A 25,462-nucleotide genomic window follows, 5' to 3' on the forward strand; every position below is an offset into this window, starting at 1 on the left:
ATGTGTGGTCTGTGGGATCCTCAAAGACAAAGAGAAACTGGGAGTCATAGTGCAGGGGAATACAGAAGAAGGCATCCTTAGGTCCAGAACAGTGAACCATTCTGCTTCCTCTGGTATTTGAGAGAGCAGGGTATATGGGTTGGGTACACCTGGATATGGAGGAATTACTGCCTCATTGATGAGTCTAAGATCTTGCACTAGTCTCCACTGACTGTTCAGTTTTTGTACTCCTAGAATTCGGGTGTTTCAGGGACTGCTGCATTTTCTTATTAAGCCTGGAACTTTTAAATGTTTAACAATACCCTGTAATCCTTTATGAGCTTCAGGCCTTAAGGGATATTGCCTTTGATAAGTAAAAGTGGTGGGCTCTTTTAGCCTGATTTGGATTAGTCGGGCATTGTTTGCCCTTCCAAATTGTCGTTCTGATGCCCAGACTTTAGAGTTGATTCCCTCCTCAAGTAGAGGACAACAAATGGACAACTTGTTCCCCATATTCGTGTAGATAATAGCTCCAGCTTTGGCTAATGTATCTCTCCCTAATAAGGGTGTGGGACTTTCAGACACAATAAGAAAGGCATGTGGAAAGAGCAAAGTCTCCCAATTACAACTGAGGAGGCTTGAGAAATACCTGGTTACAGGCTGTCCCAGGATTCCTTGGATGGTAATGGACCTTGAGGACAGTCATCCAGGACAGGAGGTTAATACTGAGAAGGCCGTGCCAGTGTCCAGGAGGAAGTCAATTTCCTGGCCCTCAATGGTTAAACGTACCTGGGGCTCAGTGAGGGTGATGATATGAGATGGCACTTGCCCCAGGCACCCTCAGTCCTGTTGTTGGATCATCTGGTTGAGGGCTTCTGACCCAGAGAATCTTTGTCCTCTGGGGCAGTGCACCTTCCAGTGATTGCCTCAGCATAGCGGACATGGACGAGGGGGCGGCTTGTTTCCTGTTGGACAATCTTTTTTAAAGTGTCCTTGTAAACCACACTGATAGCAAGCCCTACCGGGTGATTGACCTGCTCCATTTTCTGTTCTCTCTGAACCACCAAGGTTTGTCTGAGGGCCATGACTAAGGCTGCAGCCTTTCTCTGATCTTGCTTTTCCTTTTGGGCCTGTTCCTCTTGGTTCCTACTATAGAACACCAAGGTTGCCAGTTTAATAATGCCTCCAGATTTTGTTCAGGGCCCAGGGCTTCCTTGTGGAGCTTTCTCCTGATATCTGCGGCTGATTGGGTAATAAACTTATCTCTTAGAATCAATTGACCCTTGAGTGATTTGGGTGACAGGGGAGAATATTTTCTTAAGGCCTCCCGTAGCCATTTGAGGAAGGCAGAAGGATTTTCTTCCTTTCCCTGAGTTATGGTGGACATCATTGAATAATTCATGGGCTTTTTCCTCATTCTTCTTAGTCCTTCTAGAACACAGGTCAACAGATGTTTATGACTCCAGTCCTCATGATCTGAGTTGAGGTCCCAGTGGGGATCCATATTGGGGACGGCTTGCTGACTGGTAGGGAATTTGTCCCTTTCTTCAGCTGTCATTCTATCATTTACTTGACTAAGATACCAGGTATCTCCAAACCCTCGGGCTGCAGCTAAAGCCACATTCTTTTCATTAAAAGGCCAGGATTTGATCTAACAATAGCATGACATTTCTCCAAGTGAGATCGAAGGTTTGCCCTAGACCCTGTAGGACATCTGTGTACCTATCAGGATCATCTGAAAACTTCCCCAGGTCTGCCTTGATCTGCTTTAAATCAGAGAGGGAGAAGGGGACATGTACCCAGGTTGGACCAAATTCCCCTCCCCCTACAGCTTGAAGGGGACATAACCGATAGCCTGGGGGTTTTTGTGGTGCTTTGGAGATTTCTTTGCTTCTTTCCTTCTGGGCAGGGGAGATTAGAGGAGGCTTATCATTAATAGGAAGGAGAGCTATAGGGAGGCTAGGATATGGGGGTAAGCTGAGAGGTCCTCCTGTGGGATGTAAATTGTAAGCTTTGCATAGTTGTGTATTCTTCCTCAATGAAAAGAAAGCTTGGACATAAGGTATTTCACTTTGTTTGCCTTCTCTCTTACAGAAAAGGTCAAGTTGCAGGATAGTATTGTAATTTATACTTCCTTCAGGTGGCCATTTTTCCCCATCAGAGAGATAATATCGGGGCCAGGCCATAACGCAGAAAAAAATGAGCCACCTCTTTTTCAGGATTTGCAAGTCAAATTGATCCCAATGGCTTAGGATGCATTTCAAGGGTAAGCCTGTTGATGCCTGAGTGTTTCCCATCTGAAAGACAAAACCGCCAGTGGTTTTGGTTTGTTTTGATTCTTCTCCTGCCCAAGAACTCAAAGGGTTCCTGGACCCTGCTGATCAGAATAGTTGCACTCACCGACCAGCAGCAGAATCAACCCCTGCCCAAGAACCCGCAACAGTCCCTGGACCCTGCTGATCAGAATAGTTGCACTCACTGATGCAGCAGCAGAAACACTAGTTTTCCTCTCAGACCACAAGGAGGACTGAGGAAGGTGGGATTTAGTAGCCCCTACTGATGCATTCTTGAAAACCTGCACCCTTGCCTGTCCTCCTGGACCACGAAAAGGACCAAGAAAAATTGGATTTAGTGACCCTTACCGATGCATTCTCGAAAATCTGTTAGAGTCCTAAGCCTTCTGTTAGTATTGGGACTTTACCCGTGTCCTATAAAGATGTTATGCCCCAAAAATGAAGTGGAGGGCCATGCCCCGAGGGAGGGAAGCAATCTCCAGGGTTGGAAGAGTGACACCTTTTGTCCTCATTTATATGAATAGGAAGGATATCATTTCTGAGGCTCCCCATATCCTAGTTTCCGGAATAGCTTTTGTTAGGCCTGCTAGTCTGAGGAGGGATCCTAAAATTCCAGATAGTCCCCCCTACGATGGGGCTTTGGGCAAAAATTATGTCTTTCTGATTGGTGAGCCTGGGTGCCTAAAGAAGGGAATAGAGTCCTGCAGTTTATACTAGAAATCATTCTTATAGGAGAAACTAGAAAAGCACCAGAGACAGGGAGTGGTTTTTAGAAGCGGGGCTAGCCTGGGAGAAGAGAGGCGAGAGGAAGTTTGTCTGGCAGGCATTAGGACCCAGGGGACAAGGGTCAGGATAGATAGGATAAATGGGTGAGTCTTGTTTGGGTGACATACCTTTGAGGGTTCCGTTCATGGCCGCAGGGTCAACCAACTTGTTGGGACCCCAGAGCTGCATGGCTTTCCTCTCTATTGACCCTCAGCTCAGCCCAGAAGTACAGGAGAAGTGGAAACTGGTTCCAGGCAAACCAACACTCCCAACTCTGAAGAGTCAGGGGTTGTTAGAGAGCCCTTTCCCAAAAAGCCTGACGCCGGTGTCTTTAGTCTGGTGGCCACACTAGTTGCTTTTAACTGGCTGACAGGTGCCCGGTATTTAGCGCCCGAATTCTGAGGAAAAATAGGACAGAAGAGCAAGCAAAAGGGGTTCGATGGTACACACTGCTTGGCGATAGGCGGTAGTCTCCCCTCTTGGCCATAGGCGATAGTCCCATCTGGGTTGCCAAAATGTGTCTGGAATTGGTAGGTTCTTGGTCTTGTTGACTTCAAGAATGAAGTCATGGACCCTCGTGGTGAGTGTTACAGTTCTTAAAGATGGTGTGCCTGGAGTTTGTTCCTTCAGATTTTCAGATGTGTCCAGAGTTTCTTCCTTCTGGTGGGTTCGCGGTCTTGCTGACTTCAGGAGTGAAGCCACACACCTTCACAGTGAGTGTTACACCTCTTAAATGTGGTCCATCTGGAGTTGTTTGTTCCTCCTGGTGGGTTCATGGTCTTGCCAGCTTCAGGAGTGAAGCTGCAGACCTTCGTGGTGAGTGTTACAGCTCATAGAGGCGGCGCATCTGGAGTTGTTCATTCCTCCCGGTGGGCTTATGGTCTTGCTGGCTTCAGGAGTGAAGCTGCAGACCTTCTTGGTGAGTGTTATAGCTCATAAAAGTAGTGTGGACCCAAAGAGTGAGCAGTAGCAAGATTTACTTCGAAGAGTGAAAGAACAAAGCTTCCACTGTGTGAAAGGGTACCCAAGCAGGTTGTCACTGCTGGCTCAGATGGCCTGCTTTTGTTCCCTTTTTTGGCCCCACCCACATCCTGCTGATTGGTCTGTTTTACAGAGTGCTGATTGGTGCATTTACAATCCTTTAGCTAGACACAGAGTGCTGATTGGTGCATTTACAATCCTTTAGCTAGACACAAAAGTTCTCCTTGTCCCTCCCAATTAGCTAGACACAGAGTGCTGATTGGTGCATTTACAATCCTTTAGCTAGACAGAAAACTTCTCCAAGTCCCCACCTGACCCAGAAGCCCAGCCAGCTTTACCTCTCACAAGGTCTTATTTCTTCTATTCTAATTGTATTTTGTTTTGATTTGATTTTTGAGACAGAGTGTTGTTCTGTCACCCAGGCTGGAGTGCAGTGGCACCATCTCGGCTCACTACAACCTCTGCCTCCCAGGTTCAAGCGATTCTCCTGCCTCAGTCTCCCAAGTAGCTGGGATTACAGGTGCCCACCACTATACCAAGATAATTTTTTTGTGTGTGTTTTTAGTAGAGACGGGGTTTCACCATGTTGGCCAGACTGGTCTCAAACTCCTGGCCTCAAGTGATCTGCCTGCCTCAGCCTCCCAAAGTGCTGGGATTGCAGGTATGAGCTACCACGCCTGGCCTCTAATTGTATTTTTGTATTCATTAACCAACCCCACTTTATCTCTTCCTCCCTACTACCCTTCCCACCTTCTCAAAAACACCATTCCATTCACCACCTTTCTGATAACAATTTTTTTAACTCCATATGAGTGAGAATATGTGACATTTATCTTTCTGTGTTTGCCTTATCTAACTTAACAATGACCTCCAGTTCCATCCATATTGTTGCAAATGACAGAATTTCATTCCTTTTTAATGGCAGAATAATATTCCACTCTGTACATATACCACTATTTTGGTTTTTTATTTTTTATTTTTTTTGAGACAGTCTCGCTCTGTCACCCAGACTGGAGTGCAGTGGCACGATCTCGGCTCACTGCAACCTCCGCCTCCCGGGTTCAAGCTATTCTCCTGCCTTAGCCTCCCGAGTAGCTGGGACTACACGCGCAAGCCACCACACCTGGCTAATTTTTAAATTTTTAGTAGAGACAGAGTTTCACTATATTGGCCAGGCTGGTCTTGAACCCCTGACCTCGTGATCCACCCACCTCGGCCTCATAAAGTGCTGAGATTACAGGCGTTAGCCACCACTCCTGGCCCATATACCACATTTTTAAAATCCATTCATTTGTTGATGGACACTTAGGTTGATTTCATATCTTGATTATTGTGAATAGAGCTACAATAAACATGGGAGTTTTTTGATATACTGAATTCCTTTCTTTTGGATATATACCTATCACTGAGATTGCTGGATCATATGGTAGTTCTATTTTTATTTTTTTGAGGAATCTCTATATTGTTTTCCATAGTGACTGTACTAATTTATATTCCCATTAACGGTATACAAGCATCCCCCTCTCTCTGCATCCTTACCAGCATTTGCTGTCTTTTAAAATTTCTTTTCCTTCTTCCCAAACATTACTGCTGATATTTTCTGTCTTTTTGATAATAGCCATTTTAACTGGAGATTAGATGAAATCTCACTGTGGTTTTGATTTGTATTTCCCTGATGATTAGTGATATTGACCATTTATTCATATGTCTGTTGAACCTTTGTATGCCTTCTTTTGAGAAATGCCTGTTCGTTTTTAAATTGGATTTTTTTTAACTAGTGAGTTGAGTTCCTTACATATTCTGGTTATTAATCCTTTGTCAGTTGACTAGTGTGTAGTGTGTATTTTTTCCCACTCTGTAGGTTATCTCTTCACTTTATGGATTGTTTCCTTTGCTGTGCAGATTTTTGCCTTAATATGATCCCATGTGTCCATTTTTGCTTTGGTTGCCTGTGCTTTTGAGGTCTTACTCAAGAAATCTTTGCCCAGACCAATACCCTCAAGCATTTCCACGATGTTTTCTTCTAGTGGTTTCATAGTTTAAGTTCTTACACTTAAATTTTTAATCCATTTTGATTTGATTTTTGCATATGGTGAGAAATGGGGGTATGGTTTAATTCTTATTCATATGGATATCCAGCTTTTCCAGCACCATTTATTTATTTATTTTTATTTTTATTTTTTTGAGAAAGAGTCTTGCTCTGTCACCCAGGTTGGAGTGCAGAGGTGCGATCTCAGCTCACTGCAAGCTCTGCCTTCTGGGTTCATGCTATTCTCCTGTCTCCTTCCAAGCAGCTGGGACTACAGGCACCCGCCAGCATGCCTGGCTAGTTTTTTGTATTTTTAGTACAGACAGGGTTTCACTGCGATCTCAATCTCCTGACGTTGTGATCTGCCCGCCTCGGCTTCCCAAAGTGCTGGGATTACAAGTGTAAGCCACCACGCCTGGCCTCCAGAACCATTTATTAAAGAAATTGTACTTCCCTTAGCATATTTTCTTGGTACCTTTGTCAATAATGAGTTGACTGTAAATGTGTAGATTTGATTCTGGGTTTTCTATTCTGTTCCACTGGTCTATGTATCTGTTTTTATGCTAGTGCCATGCTGTTGGGTTACTATCACTTTGTAGTATAATTTGAAATCAGGTATGTGATGCCTATAGTTTTTTTCTGTTTGATCAGGATAGCTTTGGAATTTTAGAACTTTAAAAAATATTTTTATGAAGAATATCATTGGTATTTTTGTTTGTTTTGTTTTGCTTTTGAGACAAGTTCTCCCTGTCACCCAGGCTGGAGTGCAGTGGTGTCATCACAGCTCACTGAAGCATCTACCTCCTGGGCCCAATTAATCCTCCTGCCTCAGCCTCCTGAGTAGCTGGGATTACAGGTGTGCACCATTACTCCTGGCAAATTTTTTTATTTTTTGAAGAGACAGGGTCTTACTGTGTGCCTAAGCTGACTCGAACTCCTGGGCTCAAGTGATCCTCCCACCTTGGCATCTCAAAGTGCTGGAATTATACACATGAGTGATACGCAGCACCTGGCCTTCATTGGTGTGTAGATAAGGACTGCATTGAATCTGTAAATCACTTTAAGTAGTATGGACATTTTAACAATATTGATTCTTCCAATCTATGAACATGAGATGGCTTTCCATTTTTTGGTAACCTCTTCAATTTCTTGAATCAATGTTTTATAGTTTTCATTGTAGAGATCTTTCACTTCTTTGGTTGTTTATTCCTAAGTTATGTTTTGTTTTGTTTTTCTGTAGCTATTGTAAATGAGATTCCTTTGTTTTCTTTCTCAAATGGTTCACTGTTGAAATACAGAAAAGCTATAATACTAATTTTTGTATGTTGATTGTGTATCCTGCTACTTAATTTGTTTATCAGTTCCAATAGTGTTTTGGTGGAATCTTTAGGCTTTCTAAACATAAGATCATATTGTCTGCAACCAAGGACAGTTTGGACAGTTTCCTTTCCATTTCGGATGCCCTTTGTTTCTTTCTTTTGCATAGTTGCTCTGGCTAGGACTTGTAGTACTAATGATAGCAGTGGTCCATCTGGAGCAGCTGCTGCCATCATTCCAGCTGCACATTGCACAGAGCCAGCAGGAGCCAGCAACAAGTGGGAGCCCTACCCCTTCCAAGTTGGTGGAGTGGGAGCTCTCCAGGTGCAGCTGCTGCGCCAAGTCGTGGCTGCAGACTCAGGCCTCTCACTCCACAAAGCAGGCAGGAGGCCTGCCCTCACGGGTGCAGCTACAGCTGCCCAAGTCGTGGCTACTGACCTGGGCCTCCCTGTGCTCTTGGGTGGTCCAGGAGCAGGCAGGAGCCACACCCTTCTGGGTGCAGCTGCAGTCACCCAAGCCACAGCTGCAGAACCAGGCATCTCTGCACTCTTGGCAGCCTGGGAAGACACCCCCCACCCCACACCAGGCTCAGAGAAGTCTGCTCCCATGGCCTGGTCTCTCCCTGCACCCAGCACCCACTCCAATCTTGGAGTAAGGTTGGGGCTGGGCCCAGGCAGTGTCGCAACCCGGTCGGGTGGGCACACATTTGGGGCAGTGTTGACATGACAGTCCCCTGCTGCCTTGGGCCCCTCTGGATTTGGGGCACCAACGAGAATGGGAGGGAAGCTAAGGAGGGGCTGAGGGCAGCTTGGTGTTGGCCTGCAGGTGTCACTTGGCATGATAACCTGGATGTCATGGACAGCAGTGGGAGGCAGACAGGCTCCTGGGTGGAAGGGAGGGCCTGAAGGCTGGGAGCCTGCTTGCCAGTCCCACAGACCAGAGTGGGAAATAGTGGTGCCTTTTCCCAGCCCACCCATGGCTTCCCATGGACCAATTGGTGTGCACTTCCTCCCTTTTGAGACCCATTTCAGCCAGAAAAGCCCCCAATTCAGCCAGAGCTGAGCAGATTTTGGGACAACCAGCTGCAGAGAGGAGCTACCCACTCCAGGACCTCCTCTGAGCCATTTTGTCACTCAGTAAAGGTCCTCTTCACTTTGCTCACCCTCCATTTGCCTGCACATCTCATTCTTCCTGCACACAGGTCAAGAACTCAGGACCTACCAAATGGTGGGTGTAACACAAACAAGACTGAAATGCTCCTTGCTCACCACATTGAGGGTGAAGAGAAGGAAAGAAGAACTGTGGCCCTTTAGGGAGCCCAGACCTGGGAACTCCCTGAGCCAGCACTATGACTCTGTCTTTGGGGCCCTGTGACTCCTGGAGTCTCCAAGCTTCTGGGAGCCACCACATTCCCCAGTGGCAGGCGTGGAAGCTGCTTGCAATGTGCATGGTCCAGTTGCAGCCTCACAGAGTCAGCACCCACATCAGTACCTGGAGCTGCCTGCCCCATGGCAGCAGCTGACATGCCTGACTGTGCGCAGTGGCCAGACCCCCATGCTTGCTCACTCACACACCTGCTGCCACTCCATGCCTGGCTTGCCCTTGGCAGGTGTGGGATCCAGGCCCTTAGTGTGGGCTGAGCACAGCCTGCCAGGCTGAGTGGGCAGAATAAGACCAGCAGGTCTGAGCAAAACTCAGGCAAAGGTGCCACCAGCCACAGAGGTTCCCAGCCAGAAAAGCAACACCCCAAGGATCCTGCAACAGTACTAGGTTGAATAAAAGTGGTGAAAGCAGTCGTCCTTGTCTTGTCCCAGATGTTAGACGAAAGGCTTTCAGTTTTTCCCCATTTAGCATGCTGTTAGCTGTGGGGACCTTATTCATTTTATGATGAACCACAGTGACTGATTTGTTTGAATGGTAACTTAATCTTGTATTCCTGGAATAAACCCAATTTGGTCATGGAGTATTAGTCCTTTAATATATTGCTAGTTTGGGTATGCTAATATTTTGGTTAAGATTTTACATTTATATTAATTTAAAAATTTGACATGTAATTTTTCTCTTGTAGTGGTCTCTCTCTTTTTTAAAGAGACAGGTTTTGCTGTGTCACCCAGGCTGGACTATAGTGGCTTAGTGGCTTGACTATAGCTCTCTGCAACCTTGAACTCCTGAACTTAAGCAATCCTTCTGCCTCTGCCTCCCAGGTACCTAGGACTACAGGAGCATGCCACCATGCCTGGCTAGATTTTTATTTAATGTTTTATAGAGACAGGATCTCACTGTTGTTGCCCAGGCTGATCTCAAACTCCTGATCTCAAATGATCCTCCCAGTTTGGCCTTCCTCAAATGATCCTCCCACTTCGGCCTCTCAAAGTGCCAGAATTATAGGTATGAGCCACAGTGCCCAGCTTCACTTGTAATGTTCTTATTATGGTTTGATATAAAAGTCATGTTAGTGTCATAAAATGAGTTGGAAATTCTATCTTATTTTAGTTCTCAAGAAGAGTTTGAATAAAATTGGTATTTTTTTTCTCTTTGAATGTTTAGATCAACCCACTGGTGAACAACATCCAAGGCTGTCACTTTCTTGGTGTAGAAGTTTTTGTTCTTGTTTGTTTGCTTGCTTGCTTGCTTGTTTTTTGAGACAGAGTCTCGCTCTGTCACCCAGGCTGGAGTGCAGTGGCATCGTCTCGGCTCACCGCAACCTCTGCCACCTGGGTTCAAGTGATTCTCCTGCTTCAGCCTCCCTAGTAGCTGGGACTACAGACATGTGCCACCATGCCTGGCTTAATTTTTGTATTTTTAGTGGAGATAAGACTTCACCAGAATGGCCAGGCTGGCGTCGAACTCCTGACCTCCAGTGATCTGTCTGCCTCGGCCCCCCAAAGTGCTGGGATTATAGGTGTGAGCCACCATGCCCGGCCTAGAAGTTTTAAGTTATTGATTCAGGCCAGGTGCAGTGGCTCATGCCTGTAATCCAAACACTTTGGGAGGTCCATGCAGGAGGATTGCTTGAGCCTGGGAGTTTGCTTGAGCTCAGGAGTTCAAGACGAACCTGGGCAACATGGTGAAACCCTATCTCTACAAAAAAAAAAAAAAAAAATACAAAAATTAGCTGAGCGTGGTGACACACACCTGTAGTCCCAGCTACTTGGGAGGCTGAGGTGGGAGAATCACTTGAGCCTGGGAGGTTGAGGTTGCAGTGAGCTGAGATCACGCCACTGCAGTCCAGCCTAGGTAACAGAGTGAGATCCTGTCAAAAAAATTTTTTTTAATTTAAAAAATGAATTACTGATTTTATTTCTTTCAGGTAAGGATTGTTCAGATTTTCTCTTTTTTCTTATGTCAGTTTAGGTAGTTTGCATTTTTCCAGGTATTCGTTCATTTCATCTAAATTTTCAGGTTCTCTAAAAGATATTCAGAATATTCTCTTATTATCTTTGTTATATCTACATAGTGACTTTTTAATTTTCTATTACTGATTTCCATTTTATTTCCACTGTGTTGAGAACATATTTTGTATGATTTCTGTCCTTCGTAATGTATTTAAACTTACTGTATGGCTCAGTGCATGTTCTATTTTGGTTCTATACACACTTTAAAGAATATATATTCTGCAGTTGGTGAGTCGTGTTCAATTAACTCAGTAAGGTCAAGTTTGCAAATTATGTTAAGTCTTTTACAGCATTAAATATTTTTGTCTCTTTATTATTGTGGGAGGAATATTAAAATCTCACATTTAAAAAAGTGGAATTGTCAGTTTTTCTTGTAGTTCTGTTCATTTTTGCTTTATATATTTTGAGACCATGTTATTAGCTACAAATATATTTGGAACTGTTATATCTTGCTGTTGAGCTGATTTTTTTTTTTTTTTTTTTGAGATGAAGTCTCACTCAGCTGCCCAGGCTGGAGTGCAGTGGCACAATCTCTGCTCACTGTAAGCTCTGCCTCCCAGGTTCAAGCAATTCTCCTGCCTCAGCCTCCCAAGTAGCCAGGATTACAGGCACATGCCACCACACCCGGCTAATTTTTGTATTTTTCTGTGGATATGGGTTTTCACCATGTTGGCCAGCCTGCGCTTGAAGTCCTGACCTGAAGTGGTCCGCCTGCCTTGGCCCCCTCAAAGTGCTGGGATTACAGGCATGAGCCACCATGCCCAGCTGTGATTTTTTATTGTTATGTAGCATCCTCTTTATCTATAGTAATGCTTCTTTCCTCAAAGTGTACTTTGTCTGATATTTGTTCATCAACTTTCTTTTGGTTTGTCTTTTTAGGTTATATCTTTTTCCATTCTTTTACTTAAAATTATCTAAATCTCATAGTTAAGGGGTATATTTTATAAGCAACATAGAATTGGATTTTGTTATCCAATCTGTGGTAGTCATAATAATGCCCCCCTCCAAAATGTATTAGTCTAAGTTCTGCAAAGAAACAGAAGAAGATATACATATATATTATAAGGAATTGGCTTATATGATTATGGAGGCTGGCAAGTTCTAAATCTGCAGAACTGATGTCCTCGTTTGAGTCTGAAGTCCAGAAGCTGCTGTAGAAGCAGCAAGAGCCTATGTTTCAGTTTGAAGGCCATTTATCAGGAGAATTATCTTTTACTTGAGGGAGGATCAGCCTTTTATTTCGTTCAGGCCTTCAACTAATTGTATGAGGTATGTCCACATTTCAGAAGGTGATTTGTTTTATTCAGTCTAATGACCAAAATGTTCATCTCATCCAGAACACCCTCACAGAAACACCTAGAGTGATGTCTGACCAAGTATATGGGTACCTCATGGCCTAGTCAAATTGATACATAAAATTAACCATCACAGATATCTATGTTCTATCCCTGGAAACTGTGAATATGTTATCTAATCTGGCAAAAGGGACTACACAGATGTGATGAAGGACCTTGAGATAGGGAGATTATGCTGGATTATCTGAGTGTCCTTATAAGCGAAAGAGGGAGGCAGACAGTCAGAGCCAGGGAGAGATTTAAAGATGCTACACTGCTGACTTTGAAGATGGAAAGATCTATGAGGCAAGGAACGAAGATGGCCTCTAGAAGCTGGAAGAGGCAGGGAATAGATTCTCCCCTAGAGGCTCCAGAAAGAATATAGCCCTCCCAACATCTTGATTTTAGCCTATGAAATCTATTTTGGACTTCTGACCTCCAGAACTGTAAGATAATAAATTTGTGTTGTTTTAAGCCACTAAATTTGTGGTAATTTGTTATAGTAGCCATAGGAAAGTAATGCACAGTCTGACAATGTTTAATTTTAACCCATTTACATTAATGTAATTATTTATTTGAACTTAAATATATCATCTTAGTATTTGTTTTTATTTGTCCCACTTGTTTTATGTTTCATTTCCTTTCCTTTTTTCCATATTTTGGACTAATTAATTTTTAATTTTATTTACCCTATTAATTTATTAGTTATACACAATTTTTTTTTTTTTTTTAAACTGGGTGCCCTGAAGGCTAGGTGCAGTGGCTCATGCCTAGCACTTTGGGAGGCTGAAGCAGATGGATCACTTGAGCTCAGGAGTTTGAGACCAGCCTGGCCAACATGGTGAAACCCTATCTCTACAAAAAATACAAAAAATCAGTCAGGCATGGTGGCATGAGCCTGTAGTGCCAGTTACTCAGGAGGCTGAGGTGGTAGGATCACTCAAGCCTGGGAGGCAAAGGGTGCAGTGAGCTAAGATTGCACCACTGCACTCCAGTCTGGGTGACAAAGTGAGACCCCATCTCAAAAAAAAAAAAAGGACGTGATCCTTTCAAATGGGTGCCCTGGAAATTACATCATGAATCAAATAGAAACTTTTACTATTTCCCAGGCAATGCAAGGACTTTAAAACCCTTTAAGTTCAATTACCACCCAACAGACACACACACACACACGCGTGTGCATTCGCATTCTCTTTGTGTTCTCATTGCCATATATTTTTATTTTATTTTATTTTGTTTATTTATTTTGAGACAGAGTCTCATTTTGTCACCCAGGCTGGAGTGCAGTGGCAGCGATCCTGGGTCACTGCAACCTCCGCCTTCCAGGTTCAAGCAATTCTCCTGCCTCAGCCTCCTGAGTAGCTGGGACTACAGGCCTGTGCCACCATGCCTAGCTAATTTTTGTATTTTTAGTGGAGACAGGGTTTCACCATGTTGGCCAGGCTGGTCTCGAACTCCTGACCTCAGATGATCTACCCACCTTGGTCTCCCAAAGTGCTGGGATTACAGACGTGAGCCACCGTGCCCAGCCTCATTGCCATATATTTTCATTTTATATATATTTTAAGTTCTACAAAATGTTGTTATTATTGTTGTCAGTGCTGTTGTTTTATACAATCATCATTAATTAAGATTTATCCACTTTTGTTAACTTAATGTTGTTCTATATTTCTTTTTTCAGTTTTGTGCTTCCATTGAGATCATTTTCTTTTTGCCTAAAAAATACCATTTAGCATGTCTTTTAATATGGGTCTATGGGTGACAAATTTTTCTCAGGTATTATTTGTCTGAAATTGTCTTTATTTCCACGTTCATTTATGAAAAAATGTTTTTGCTGAATGTAGAATCCTAACTTAGTTATTTTCTTTCATTTTGAATATATCATTCCATTGTTTTCTGACTTATGTTGTTTCCTTTGAGAAATTAGCAGTCAGTCTTGCTTTTTGATCTTTTGCAAGTAAACTGGTTTTTTTTCTTGTGCTACTTCTAAGATTTTTCTCTAAGTCTTTAGCTTTTTATAGATTTACAGTCATATGCCTAGGTGTACATTTATCCTGCTTGGGCTTTGTGACATTTCTTAAATCTGTAACCAGATAAAGATATCAAGTATATAAAGCTTTGGTACATTCTCAGTAATTGTCTTCTCAAATATTGCTTGTGTCCCATTTTCTCTCTCTTATCCCTCTAAGATTATAACTGCTTACTATGTCCTATATGACTTTTACATTCTTTTCTGTATTTTTCATCATTTTGTAACTCCATGTTTAAGTCTGTGTATTTTCTTCTGAATTTTCTTTCATTTCACCAATTTTGCTTTAAGCTGAGTCTAATTTACTATTAAACTCCCTAATAGATTATTCTTTAAATTTTTATTTGTAAATAATTTCAAAACTTAAAGAAAAGTTGCAAGACTAGTAAGAAAAATTGCACAAACTCCCATACACCTAGTCTCTGATTGTTAATACTTTGTCTCATTTGCTTTATTATTTTGTGCTTGTGTGTTCACTCTCTCTTTCTTCAAATGTGCACACACATGCATGCACACTCACACAATTTTTTTTACACATACAATTTGAGAGTAAATTTCATACATATATATTATGACCCTTTTCTACTAAATATTTCATTGTGAATTTCCAAAGAATAAGAATATTATCATGAGTAACCATGATACAGTTGTCACTTCTATAAACTTATTTAGTATATTTTAATATTGATGCAGTACATTAGCTACTGTCTATTTTACAATTTTAACAATTAACCCAATATTGTCTTATATAGTATTTATTTTCCTTCATTACAGTCTCCTTTAATCTGGAGCAGTTCCTTAGCTATTCTTTGTCTTTTATGACATCGACGTTTTTCAGGAAAAAACAATTCTTTTGTGTGATAGAATTCTTTTTTTTTTTTTTTTTTTTTTTTTTTTTGACAGAGTCTTGCTCTGTCGCCCAGGCTGGAGTGCAGTGGTGCAATCTCAACTCACTGCAAGCTCTGCCTCCCGGGTTCACGCCATTCTCCTGCCTCAGCCTCCTGAGTAGCTGGGACTACAGGCACCTGCCACCATGCCCGGCTAATTTTTTGTATTTTTAGTAGAGAGGGAGTTTTGCCATGTTAGCCAGGATGGTCTCGATCTGCTGACCTCGTGATCCACCTGCCTCGCCCTCCCAAAGTGTTGGGATTATAGGTGTGAGTCACTGTGCCCAGCAATAGCATTCTTTTAATTTTGAGTTTATCTGATGTTTTCCCACCTGGCCTTATTAATTTTGATCACTCCACTGAGATATTTCCATACTTTACCCTTAGAACTAATAAGCAATCTGTAGGGGAAATAGTTTAAGAAGATACATATATCTTGCATCTATTGATGATTCTTACTTGAATCAATCCTTACTATGATGGTTGCAAAATTAAGATTTTCCAACTCCAGCACTGCTTTTGAGTGAGTGTAGGCCTTACCAGTCAGCACTTGACATACTACTATAAGCAAGAATCCTCCTAGAATGTTTATGCCCTCCAAAACCCACTTTAAACTTAGTTGCCATTGTAACAGTGTCAAGAGGTGAGACCTTTAAGAGGTGATTAGGCCATGAGGGCTCCACCCTTGTGAATAGACTAATGCTGCTATCATTATTGCAAGGTGGGTTCATCCTTCTTGCTCCTTCTCCTCCATCATTTCTTTATCTTTCTGCCATGTGATGCCTTCTACCATGTTATGACATAGCAAAAAGTCCCTCACCAGATGCCAGCCCTTCTATCTTGGACTTGCCAGCCTCCAGAACTGTGAACTAATAACTTTCTTTTCATTATAAATTACCTAGTCTGTGGTATTCTTTTATAGCAGCACAAAACAGTCTAAGACAGAAAGTTGATGCCAGAGAGTGGAGTGCTGCTACAACCAACACCTGAAAAATGTGAAAGTGGCTTTGGAATTGAGTCATAGGTAGAGACTGGGACAGTTTTGAAGTGAATACTGAAAAAGTCTGTATTGCCATGAACAGAACATTAAGGGCAATTCTGCTGAGGGTTCAGAAAAAGAGGATAGCTATAAACTGAAAAAAAGTTTCAGACTAAAAAGTCTGAAACTTCTTAGCAATTACCCAAGTGGTTTTGATCAGAATGTTGTTAGACAAATGGACAGCAACAGCAATTCTGATGAGGCTGAGGCAGGAGAATCACTTGAACCTGGGAGGTGGAGGTTGCAGTGAGCAGAGGTTGCAGTGAGCAACCTTCAACCTGGGCGACAAGAGCGAAACTCCATCTCAAAAAAATAAAAAGATTTTCTCTGTCTTCATACATGTCTGCTTCCCCTTTGACTTTCTCTATCAAGTTATGACACAGCACAAAAATCCTTGCCAGAATTCAGGGCCATGTCCTTGAACTTCCCTGCCTGCAGAACTGTGAGCTAAATAAACATCTTTTCTTACATGAAAACAAAATTTGTAAGTAAAATAAAAATAAATAAACTTATTTTCTTTATAAATTACTCAGTCTTGGATATTCTGCTATAGCAATACTGAAAGGACTAAAATGGATAGTTTTGCTTGTTCTAGAACTTAATATAAATGGAAACATACATTATGTATTATTGTGATCTGTCTCATTTTACTCAACATAATGCTTTTGAAATTCATCCATGTTGTTACTTATATCAGTAGTTCATTCTTATCAGTTATAATATTTCATTGTATACCACCATTTATTTATCCATTTTCCTATTGATAATCATTTAGATTGTTTCCAGTTTTGAACTATTATGAATAGTGTTTCTGTGAATATTATTGTTTAAGTATTTTTATGGACATATATTTTGTTTCTCTTGGGTAGGTATGTAGGAATGAAATTGCTGACCGTAGGATAGGTGTATATTTAACTGTATAAGAAACTGCCATTCAAGACCAGCCTGGGCAACATAGCAAGACCCCATCTCTATAAAAAGAAAAAATAGCCAGATAAGGTGATGTGCACCTGTAGGCCTAGCTACTCAGGTGGCTGAGGTGAGAGGATCAGTTGAGCCCAGGAGATTAAGGTTACAGTGAGCTATGATCATGCTACTGTACTCCAGCCTGGGTGACACAGCAAGAGCCTGTCTCCAAACAAAACACACTAAAAAGCCCTTGTACCATTTTATGTTCCTATGAGAGTTCTGGTTGCTTTACATCTTTGCCAATATTTGGTATTGTTTGCCTTTTATATTTTAGCCAGTCTAGTGGTATCGTATTGAGGTTTTAATTTGCATTTGTCTTATGACTAAGAAGACTGGCATTTTTTTTTTCATATCCTTATTGACCATTTGTTTATGTTTTGTGAAGTGTCCAAGTCTTTTGCTCATTTTTCAGCTGGCCCATTTATGTTTTATTATTGACTTGTTGTTTATATGCTCTATGCTCTTTTGCCAGATACATATATTAGAGGAACTTTCTCCCATTTCTTTCTTTTTTTTTTTTTTTTAGATTTCACTATGTAAAATTTATATATATAAAAAAGTATAACACTGGAGCCTAAAACCATTCTCTTTTGTAGACTACATATTGGCATTGAAACAGTTTAAACAAATGAAATGGCTATCTATAAAAACTTAGTTTTGTTTGTTATATTCCCCGCATACATTATGTGTCTTCACACATAAAGAAAATTTTCAAACATTTAATATTCAGCAATTTTTTAAAAAGTACAGTTTTCCACTGCTGTGGTCTTTATAAAGGACTTTACTTAAATTTTCAAATAAAAAAGAATTAAGGTTCTAGGATAACTCTTGTGTCTTTTAAGAGCATCTTTATACAGAACAATTTGGACTGGCATGCAGGCAACTTCTTTTGTTGTTTCATAGCTGTATTAGGAAAATTACACCCATTTGACAGAAAAATCCCAAAACATATACTGCAATAAGCTCAAAACAATGTGAAAAAGACCAGTGTGAATGACACACAAAAATCGCTTCTTTATAAATTAACTGGGATTCCTCATCAGGAAGTAGACACAGGGAAATCCAGTCCTTAAGGCTTTGCTCTCTGGAAGAACACCTTTAAGTAATTTTTTTTCTTTTTTTTTTTCTTTTTGAGACAGAGTCTCACTCTGTCACCCACCCTGGAGTACAGTGGCGCAATCTCGGCTCACTGCAAGCTCTGCCCCCTGGGCTCATGCCATTCTCCTGCCTCAGCCTCCCGAGTAGCTGGGGACTATAAGCGCCCGCTACCACGCCTGGCTAATTTTTTGTATATTTAATAGAGATGGGGTTCACCATGTTAGCCAGGATGGTCTTGATCTCCTGACCTCGTGATCCACCCGCCTCAGCCTCCCAAAGTGCTGGGATTACAGGTGTGAGCCACCATGCCCGGCCTTAAGTAATTTTTAAAAACTTTAGCATCAGACTGCTGAAGTGCTTGACAAAACTCCTGAATTATTTCTGGAACCGCTTGCAAGGAGGGCAGGTATTCTTGTTGAAGATACTGAACACATTCTGGGCCTCGTTTGAGATGAATTGTTTTCAGTGTCACTGCACACTCAGATAAAGCCAATACTGTTGGTGCATCTGCCAGGTCAAAGGTTTGTTTTAAAGGTGCTAGGACACATGCAGGGACAATGTGCTTATAAACAAAATCAGCAAATCCCACTGGTCCATCTTTACCTCCCCAGAGTTCTTCCAACTTTGAGAGGACAATAAAACATGTTTTCTGTGCAGTTGGATCTGGATATTCAACTGCTCCTTGGATAACAGTAACCAGCACTTTTCTACATTCTCTGCACCTTGATTTGCTATAACTTCGCGCATCCCACTGCCTGGGACTGTTCACAGGAAAGCAAAGTAACTCCTTCGCAACATCTGCTTCTCTAAAGCAGCAGACTGGTCATTTTCTTCCGCTGGCCGGAGCAGCACTTCAAAAACTGCATGAAGCAGGGGCATGAACATCTGTCGTAAAAACGGGGATACCTGTGTCTTGAATTTGTCCGTAATCTGGTTGATAAGAGGAATGAACTCCTGGAGGTCTTCTGCTTCACAATCTTTGAGCATATGTTCTGAAGCAGATGGGATGAAAGGAAGAACTTCTTCCTCCGGGCAAACAATCATTCGATAAAGGAAAGTACGTACTCCACTTCTGAGAATACCCTTGTGTAAGGGACAACCGAGGTCCGGCAAGAATGTCTGTAAACAGTTCAGATAAACTTCGGAATGGCCACATTGTTTCACAGTCTGCTTGTTGCTGAAAGCGTTACTGGTTCGACTTGCAAATCCAACAGCATGGTTGAGACAGTCTGCTAGAGAGGCTTGCCTTTCTTCATCTTGTGCCAGCATCAACTTTTCTAACAGAATTTTAAACTTTTCCATTAGTGGAGTCAACAGATTACTCATTAAGGCTTGTCTCCATTCTGCTGAGTATCACTATTAACAATCAGCATTCTTGGCCAGGCGCGGTGGCTCAAGCCTGTAATCCCAGCACTTTGGGAGGCCGAGACGGGTGGATCACGAGGTCAGGAGATCGAGACCATCCTGGCTAACATGGTGAAACCCCGTCTCTACTAAAAAATACAAAAAACTAGCCGGGCAAGGTGGCAGGCGCCTGTAGTCCCAGCTACTCGGGAGGCTGAGGCAGGAGAATGGCGTGAACCCAGGAGGCGGAGCTTGCAGTGAGCTGAGATCCGGCTACTGCACTCCAGCCTGGGCGACAGACCGAGACTCCGTCTCAAAAAAAAAAAAAAAAAAAAAAAATCAGCATTCCAGCTGTCTCATAAATAAAAAGCTGATCATCGCTGCTCAGTAAGGACTGGTGGCCATTCTCAGGCGGAGAAAGCTCTAATAAATCTTGTATTCTATTCAAAATATCCTCAATGAAAGGATTCATTTGCTTATTGAGAGATCTGACAAATCTAGAAAACAGGTAAGCCGTCCTGCTCTGAACTTTTGCACTGGAATGCCGCAGACCTCTGTGATCTAAGAAAGCCATTAGTACACATGGAATGTGCTGAGGTTCAGCTATGAAAAACTTTCATGTCTAACAGTTTCGAAGAACTCCAAATCACAGATGTATGCTGATAGGAACTGATTCCTGATGTTACCAGAGTTCACATCATATCCTGCAAACCACTAGCTTTTGAAACATCACCTGAGAAGTGAGCACCATGAGATACTGGAAGAGCTTCTGCCAACATATACAGCAATCTTATTGCTACTTCAACTTCCATAAACCGTGTAGTCTGCCAATTCTGCAGTGTAGAACTAAAAACTCTGTGAACAGAGGCCAGCAGTAACTGGTGAAACTTGAGCAAGCCCGTCCAACAGTAACTTCAGTCGTTTTCTATATTCTACAAACATGGCTTCATCTTCACCTTCATTTTCAAAGTTATATTCTTCACCGTAAGTCAACTTTTTTCATAACGGCCAACATGATTGCCTCTACATTAGCTTTTTGCTGATCCGAGAGCACTGTAAGCTGTTTCAAAATATGAAGATAATCATAACAAAATCCAATAATATTAGAAGAAATATCATCATCCTCATGAATTAGTAGCTAACATCAGTGCCACTTCTGTTTCAATAGCTTGTAGTGCCTCTTGAGTATTCTTAATATCCCCATTCTTAACTAATTTACTCCGACTAACTATCAATGACTGTCCCATTCCATTTACCAGCTTAGAAAATCTGGCCAGGAAGTCAACATCTTCCTGGTCAATGCTGAAAAACCCAGCGGACTGTAATACTTGATACAAAGATTCTACTAGTTTCATTTTATCAATAGGGTCCATTCCTTTATTTACAACTTCAAATAAACAGTCACATGCTTCTTCCCATAGAACTTCTACTGACATCTGACCTAGCCGCATATTTATAAACCTATCATTGGCTATAAGGGATGAGTCTATCCAAGAGACATAAGTCCCCACTACTTCAAGGCACTGATATGTCACTTCAGAATTAGTACACTGATAATTTTGTAGTATTTGGTACCATGATTCCACCAGATTTGGAATGCACTATTCCCTCATGGTATCTTTTATGAGCGTATTCCTACGAGCCTCCTCTGATGTATGCATGCACCACATCACGATCCAACAACTCTGAATCAATAGCCATGAGGATTCGCAGGTACAGATCTACTCCCCTTGGATTTAGATCCACTACTGAGAGAATGTAAAAAGAAAAAAAAACAAACTTGGGCCACTTAGTGAGATATTCTGTTAACAAAAAGCAAGGCGAAGACCTGGGCGGCTTTATTTCGTATGAAGGTCTTCTCTGGTTGGGGATTCAGCTTCTGAGCTTGCAGCTGTGGTATGAGCGTCTCCCTAATTAGTTGTTGTTGAACAGTGGTTAGTTCTGAATATTTCTATTTAACTTGATGTTCCAGTACTTGAAAGCAGAAAAACTTTACATGATCATCACTATACGTCCTCTGGGCTAGAGCTTCAGCACACACCTGCTAGGCATCTGGGGAAATCTTTAACTGCTCAAAATAGGCCAGGGCCCTTTATCTAAAGTCTGAATCAGCATTTGGATTTAGCTCTAATAGAGCCTGTTCATCCGTCCTTGCTGCTACACTTGGAGTCTTCTGGTTATAATAGGCTTGCCCTCTGATCCTACCGAGGAATTCGTAAACATCTTCCTTATCACTCCATCTGGCCTCCCAGCCTGCACTCCAGATGGTCAGCCAGCGGAGCGGCACGCAGAGAGCACGGACAGCGGCCCTCGGCCTTGTCACCTCAGTCCTCGCCACGGCCGCAGCGCCAACGCCAGAGACAGAGCTGGCCGGGACTGCGCGCCCCTCGTCGCTCCGCGTCCCCTGGCACCTTCTCTTGCGTGACGCCGGGCAGGCAGGCAGGCAGGCTGGCAAGCAAGCAAGCGGGCAGGGTGGGCGCCCCAGGAAAGGAAAGAGCGCAAGAGCGGCTAACACCGCCGCGGTCGCCGCTGAGTGAGCGCGAAGCGAGCTCCCCAGGCTGGTGCAGCGCTGGCAGGCGCTGGCGCCAGCAGTCTCATGGAGAGTGCCGGCGTTAGCCCGCGGGCTGGGGCCGTCTCCTGTCTATTTCTTACTTATTCCTTTCAAAATGGTGTCTTATGATAAGCAAAAAATTTAATTTTCTTGAAGTCCAATATTTTATTTTTACTTTTATGGCTAGTACATTTTATATTCTACCTATGAAAGTTCCATCTACTCCATAGTCACAAAGATACACTTCTAGAAGTTTTATGGTTCTAGTTTTTAATGTAGGTCTACGATCCATCTTGAATTAATTTTTTGTATGGAATGCCATAGGAGTCAGAGTTGTCTTTCCATAGAGATACCTAGTTTTTTCACACATCTGTTAAATAGGCATTCCTTTGCCTCATTGAATTGATTTGATGCCTTGGTTGATAATCAGTTGACTATATATGTGTAGATCTATTTTTGGACTTGATCCTGTTCCATTAATCTGTGTCTGTCTACTCTAGCTTTATGGCAAATCTTGAGCTTGTGAGTATAAATATTCTAAATTTGTTCTTTTTTCAATATTGTTTTGATTATTCTAGGTCCTTTGCATTTCCATATAAATTTTAGAACCATGTTGTCAATTTCTTCAAAAAAGCCTGTTGAGCTCTAGAGATGAGTGAGGTTCTATATGATGTTACCTCTCTCCAGAAGGGTTTCCTTTTGTTTCTGTCAAGCGAACAGGCTAGAGGCTGAAACTTTCATCTAATAAGTGTCTGAGGAAGTCAAAGCTGGGCTTTTTGAGAGCTGGTCTATTCCCAGTTTGCCCTTATCCCTAGAGTGGAGGCTTCATGGTCCCAGCTGAAAGCCTGGAGAGGCTGGGCGTGGTGGCTCACACCGATAATCCAAACACTTTGAGAGGCCGAGGCAGGTGGATCATTTGAACCCAAGAGTTCAAGACCAGCCTGGGCAATATGACGAAACCCCATCTCTACAAAAAAAATACAAAAATTAGCTGGGCGTGGTGGTGGGTGACTGTAGTCCCAGATACTCAGGAGGCTGAGGCAGGAGAATCGCTTGAACCTGGGAGGTGTAGGTTGCAGTGAGCCGAGATCTCGCCACTGTACTCCAGCCTGGGGGACAGAGTGAGATTCCATCTCAAAAAAAAGAAAAAAAGAAAAAGAAATCCTGGGGATATTTACCAGGACCCTTCCTCCTTTTCAGGTACTTTACTACAATTTTTGTCTCATCAGTCCTGGCTGGGAACCTGCCGAAAGCTCTTTCCAGCCTCTCAGCGCTACTTTTGCTTTTGGAATCAGCAATTATCTTCAGGTTAAAGTGTCCCCAAATACCAGTCTCACCTTTCTTGACTTCTCTTTTTCTCCAGATCTTGAACTAGCAAATTCTCACTGCTTTGATAGTTCTTCTATACCTCCAAATTGGTGTTTTTAAAAAGTGCTAATTTGTTCAGCATTTGTAATCATTATCAGCAAGATGTCTGAAAAAGACCAACTAGTCACCCTTTGCCAAAACTGGAATTCTTTGACACACATTTTTAGAAATATTAAGTTCATTAAAATTAACTTTGTTTTGGAAAATATGTTCAGACTATTGATGATTTTGGAGACAATTGGGAAAATGCGAGCATGGAGGTTTGGCTTCAGCATTATGAGGATGAAAAACTCCCACAAACCCTCAGATTGGGATGAGAGAGGCCACAGACAGGATGAGATATTTGGAGCTGTTCACTAAGGCTATCTGGTGTGCCTTGTACATCTACCATTTCTTCACCACTCTCTTCTAAAAAGGAGAGATTGGGAAAAATATAGCGTTGTTCATTACATTTATCCAGTCCCACTGAGACAAAGTGGCATCACCCATTTATCATTTTTTATTACTGAGCAATAGCAGCATGCAGGTCTTATAGCTGGATACTTCTGGGGAGCACTCCTCCTATTTGCTTTTAGATACTGACAGTGGAATCTGTTTACCCTAGCTTAATCCCAGGAATTTTTCACAGTGCTGTCATTTAACAGGGGGAATCAGGCTGGTGGAGATGGCAGTAGCAACGGGAAAGGAGCATGTGTTCTTTTCGGCAATTTTTTTTTTTTTTTTTGAGACGGAGTCTCGCCCTGTCACCCAGGCTGGAGTGCAGTGGCGTGATGTCCGCTCACTGCAAGCTCCACCCCCCCGGGTTCATGCCATTCTCCTGCCTAAGCCTCCGGAGTAGATGGGACTACAGGCACCCGCCACCTCTCCTGGCTAATTTTTTTGTATTTTTGGTAGAGACAGGGTTTCACCGTGTTCGCCAGGATGGTCTCGATCTCCTGACCTCATGATCCGCCCGCTTCGGCCTCCCACAGTGCTGGGATTACAGCCGTGAGCCACCACACCTGGCCGCTTTTCAGCAATTTTAACGTAACCCTCTGAAGTTTCTCAAACTAAATGTGAGAATAGCTGGAAACCTATGGCTCTTGCATACAGATGAACACTATGGGCAGTTGTATAGACTTCCAAACATGTACACATTACATGTTCAAATGTATATAAATATAGACTCAAAGCTCCTGGGAAACAGGTAGTATAAGAAAAGGAAGCCTAACCTTAGGCTAAACTAGACAATGTCATGTAATACACTAGATACTGTGTGGAAAGAGGTGATCCAAGTGATCCTCTTGAGGAAGGAGAGAATCAAGGAGTAAAAACTAACTTTTGTGGATGCTTGTTATGTGCCAAGTGTGGTGCTTAAACACCTTTTCCCTCTTTACACATTCAATCATCATAATGATCCTACAGAACAGGTATTGTTATCCCTATCTTTAATTTAATATCCCAAAAGGCCATACCCAAGGCCAGGAGCTAGTGTATTTGCAAAGCCAAGATTCATATCTAATTCTGCCTGGCTCCAAAACTTATTCTCTGAAAGTAGGAAAGAGAGGCAGAAGTTCTTATTTAAACACACTCTTTTATAGAGTTTCCAAGCAAAATATAATTAATAAACTTGCTTACTGTTTCTCTCTCACAGTGGTCAACAGCATTAATCTCAGTGAATAACACTGTATAAGCACTTACTAGAATAAAAGTGCTCAGTTACTAGGTTTTGTTGGGCAAGTGTAAGGTTGCTTGTGAGTGGCGAGAGGAACAGAGCACAGAAATGTTAACATTCACAAACTTTCTGAACACCTGAGCACTGAGCTGGGAACCCAGAATATAAAGATAAAAAACACAAAACATGAGCCGGGAGTGGTGGCTCACGCCTGCAATCCCAGCACTTTGGGAGGCCAAGGCAGGCAGATCACGAGGTCAGCAGATCGAGACCATCCTGGCTAACATGGTGAAATCCCGTCTCTACTAAAAATACAAAAAAATTAGCTGGGTGTGGTGGCGGGCGCCTGTAGTCTCAGCTACTTGGGAGGCTGAGGCAGGAGAATGGGGTGAACCTGGGAGGTGGCGCTTGCAGTGAGCCGAGATCATG

General features: G+C 42.4%; 1 protein-coding gene and 2 pseudogenes across 1 annotated transcript in view; 1 reads left to right on the plus strand and 2 right to left on the minus strand.

Annotated features, from left to right (window-relative positions):
* The window catches only part of ASIP (agouti signaling protein), an 89,681-nt gene that overhangs the window by 13,525 nt on the left and 50,694 nt on the right, over window positions 1-25,462 (plus strand). The window lies entirely within an intron of this gene.
* On the minus strand, window positions 18,382-19,466 carry LOC103248736 (exportin-T pseudogene; annotated as a pseudogene).
* Window positions 19,774-22,303, minus strand: LOC140708618 (exportin-T pseudogene; annotated as a pseudogene).

The sequence above is a fragment of the Chlorocebus sabaeus genome, chromosome 2, assembly GCF_047675955.1.
Source record: "Chlorocebus sabaeus isolate Y175 chromosome 2, mChlSab1.0.hap1, whole genome shotgun sequence".
NCBI classification, from domain to species: Eukaryota; Metazoa; Chordata; class Mammalia; order Primates; family Cercopithecidae; genus Chlorocebus; species Chlorocebus sabaeus.